This window comes from Neovison vison, chromosome 5 (assembly GCF_020171115.1).
Source record: "Neovison vison isolate M4711 chromosome 5, ASM_NN_V1, whole genome shotgun sequence".
NCBI lineage: Eukaryota > Metazoa > Chordata > Mammalia > Carnivora > Mustelidae > Neogale > Neogale vison.
Genome location: NC_058095.1, coordinates 38198127 through 38202105, shown reverse-complemented (window position 1 = coordinate 38202105; position 3979 = coordinate 38198127). Strand labels below are relative to the sequence as shown.

General features: G+C 42.7%; 2 non-coding genes across 2 annotated transcripts; both read right to left on the bottom strand.

Annotated features, from left to right (window-relative positions):
- Positions 1-3382: 3382 nt before the first annotated feature.
- On the bottom strand, positions 3383-3541 carry LOC122907919. The gene has a single exon (XR_006384788.1). It is a non-coding gene; the product is annotated as a U1 spliceosomal RNA (small nuclear RNA).
- A 274-nt stretch (positions 3542-3815) lies between these two features.
- Positions 3816-3979, bottom strand: LOC122907915. The gene has a single exon (XR_006384785.1). It is a non-coding gene; the product is annotated as a U1 spliceosomal RNA (small nuclear RNA).

Below are 3979 nucleotides of genomic sequence, written 5' to 3'. Positions count from 1 at the left end.
AAGGAAAATAAAAAGCCTTAGTTTGGAGAGAAAGAAAGAAAAACGTTTTTATTCACATATGACACAGCAGTTTATGCAGAAAATCCTAAAGCATTTACCACCCCCCGCAAATCTACTACACCCCCTAATGGAATTTAGCAAAGTCACAGGATACAAGATTAATACATAAAAATCAACTATATTTCTTTTTTAAAATTAAAGATTTTATTTACTTATTTGAAAGAGAGCACACTTGCGGGGGAGAGGGAGAAGCAGGCTCCCTCTTGAGCAAGGAGACCAATATGGGGCTTGATTCCAGGACCCTGGGATCATGACTAGAGCCAAAGGCAGCTGCTTAACCCACTGAGCCACCCAGGCCCCCAAAGCTCAATTGTATTTCTATGTACCAGCAAACAAACACTTGGAAAATGAAATTTTTAGGTCAAAGAAAGACAAATCCCACATGATTTCACTTATGTGTAGAATCTGCAACAAAACAAAACTTAGATTCACCAATAGAACAGACTGATGGTTTGTCAGAGGGGAGGTAGGTAAGGGGTGTAATGGATGAAGGAGATTAAGAAGCACAAACTTCCAGCTATAAAATAAATAAGACAGGGGGATGTAATGTACAGTATGAGGAATCTATATTATACGGGAATGTTAGTATTATATTAACTTTGTAAGTTCACAGATGGTAACTTGATTTATTGTGGTGACTTCTTCACATGTATACAAATGTCCAATTACTGTTGTGCACCTGAAACTTCTCTAATATTGTATGTCAATTATACCTGAATAAATAAAAGAATAAAAGAATGAATAAAAGAATAAAATATGACTTACAAGTGGCAAATACTTCACATTTTCTACCACTCACATTTCTTCCTGTATTTTTTTTTTTAAGATTTTATTTATTTTGGGGCGCCTGGGTGGCTCAGTGCGTTAAGGCCTCTGCCTTTGGCTCAGGTCATGGTCCCAGGGTTCTGGGATCGAGCCCCGCATCGCGCTCTCTGCTCAGCGGGGAGCCTGCTTCCTCCTCTCTCTCTGCCTGCCTCTCTGCCTCCTTGTGATCTCTCTTTCTCTCTGTCAAATAAATAAAAAAAATATTTTTTAAAAAAAAATATTTTATTTATTTATTTATTTATTTGACAGACGGAGATCACAAGGAGGCAGAGAAGCAGGCAGAGAGAGAGGAGGAAGCAGGCTCCCCGCTGAGCAGAGAGCCCGGGCTCGATCCCAGGACCCTGGGACCCTGGGATCCTGGGACCCTAGGACCATGACCTGAGCTGAAGGCAGAGGCTTTAACCCACTGAGCCACCCAGGCGCCCCATTCCTGTATTTTCTTCTATCACTCTACAGTCTGCAACAATAGTTGTAAGGAGCAAAATCCCAACATTTTTCTTTCAAAGCCCCAAAACCTTGCTAATATCCTTGTCCTTCCAACTGAAGAGCTAACAAGTAATGAAGAAATGTAATTTAAAATTATCAAGGGGGGGCACCTGGGTGGTTCAGTCGTGTTTTGTCTCAGGTCATAATCTTGGCTTAGCGTCATGAGTTGGAGCCCTGCGTTCAGTAGGGGGTCTGAGTTTTTCTCCCTCTGCTCCTCCCCCCATACGTGTGCAAATGCAAGTGCTCTCTCAAATAAATAAATAAGTAAATCTTCAAATAAAATAAAATAACCAAGGGAACTGACTAAAGAACAGAAAATTGTTCCATAAATGTAATAAAAGGATAGAGAAAGGAGGGTACTGGGATAGAGAATATCAGCCAAATCCTCAGTATAAACCCTAGCACAAACATTATTTATTGAGACAAGTATGATGAAATTGATAAGGAAAATCTGTGTCTTTTTCAAAAATTTTTTCTTTTCTTTTTAAATTTTATTTTATTTATTTATTTGACAGAGATCACAAGTAGGCAGAGAAGCAGGCAGAGACAGAGAGAGGGGGAAGCAGGCTCGCCTTTGAGCAGAGAGCCTGGATGTAGGGCTGGATCCCAGTGTCCTGGGATCATGACCTGAGCCGAAGGCAGAGGCTTTATTTAACCCACTGAGCCACCCAGGCGCCCCCAAAATCTGTGTCTTATGATGGCCCACCAAGCCAGCAAAGGGGTCCCAGCCCCTGCCCGGGGCTCTTCCGGGTTCTTCTCTCTGCCCTGCTTCCCGCCCACCAATCTGGGGTCCTCCCCTGTCCCACTTCCCCCGTGCGCCAAGAGTACCAAATACGCAGAAGTAGAAGGATCTAAATTACCCACTTCGTGCTCAGGGCTCAGACTTCTAGAGATCACTCTCCTCTGAACCCGCCAGTGTCAAATAAATTTCCTATACTCCGAGATTTCTGAGTGCCTTTTGGTTCTTCTGTCAGTGATCCAGTTTAGGTTCCATAACAAAACAGCTAAACAAGTTTTACAAGTAGTATTCAGGGGGTCACCTCACTGGCTCAGTAGGTAGAGCAAGCCAGTCTTCTGATCTGGGGTTGTGAGTTCAATACCCATGTTGGGTATACAACTTAACTTTATTTTTATTTTATTTTTTTTTAAAAAAAGATTTCATTTATTTATTTGACAGAGATCACAAGTAGGCACAGAGGCAGGCAGAGAGAGAAGAGGAAGCAGGCTCCCTGCTGAGCAGAGAGCCCGATAGGGTTCAATCCCAGGATCCTGAGTTCACGACCTGAGCCGAAGGCAGCGGCTTAATCTGGGGAAAGGAATGAGCAGAATGAGAAAGGGTGGATCAGGGGAGTGTTATGCAGGTTGGATCTTTCTGTATGATGCTTTTCACATGCATAACATTACTTTAATAAAATTATTAGGGGATAAAAAACCAAGGTATAGGAGAAAACATGAAATACTTTCACTAGCAGAGATTACACTATAGCCCAGTTCCTCATTTTGGGGAAATCTAAGGATACAGCTCGAGACATACCTGAAATGAAACCCCTCTGAAATTGTTAACTACTCAGTTAAGTATAAGAGGTAAATAATAAACACCCAGCCCTCTTCAAAGTAATGTCTTTCACACTCTTAAGCAACAAAGTGAAGACAGTCCCTTAAATTAGTTACCACCTTTATCAAACTCTGCCCTATGTGCATTTCTAGGTGCTCAAACTTTCCCTGAAATCTCTTCTTCCTATTCTTTTACAGTATATACCTAGGGAACAATCAAGTGCAAAAACAGTGCCAGATAGCTTAAGGTGGCGCAAAGTGAGCCCTCCAGTGGTGGGCACAAGAGTACACTACATTCGGTTAAACAACTGGTACCAAGTGAACGGCCACACAAGGGATAATGGTCACAACACATCGTTATATTATCATAGATAATAGAATGATTATAGAAAGCCATACTGATGAACTAAAAAGCCAAGCAATAATAAGCAAATCGTCTTTTCAGAGTACAAGGTATCAGTGGAGAGTGCAAACTCAGTCCCCCTCTACCAAAAATCATGCACTCCAGCTTTCCATATTGGAGGAAATGACGGTGGTTGGTACACCTTACAGTGCAATGACAAATGTACGCACAATGTCCACCAAAAACGCATTTACAGGGGCGCCTGGGTGGCTCAGTGGGTTGAGCCGCTGCCTTCGGCTCAGGTCATGATCTCAGGGTCCTGGGATCGAGTCCCACATCGGGCTCTCTGCTCAGCAGAGAGCCTGCTTCCCTCTCTCTCTCTCTGCCTGCCTCTCCATCTACTTGTGATTTCTCTCTGACAAATAAATAAATAAAATCTTTAAATAACACCAAAAAAGAACGACTAACTACAGGAAACATAACCTTAATAAACACTACACAGCCCTACCACCTAGCCCAAAATACTACTTTTTGAAACAACATAGACCAGGGGAAAGCGCGAACGCAGTCCCCCACTACCACAAATTATGCAGTCGAGTTTCCCACATTTGGGGAAATCGCAGGGGTCAGCACATCCGGAGTGCAATGGATAAGCCTCGCCCTGGGAAAACCACCTTCGTGATCATGGTATCTCCCCTGCCAGGTAAGTAT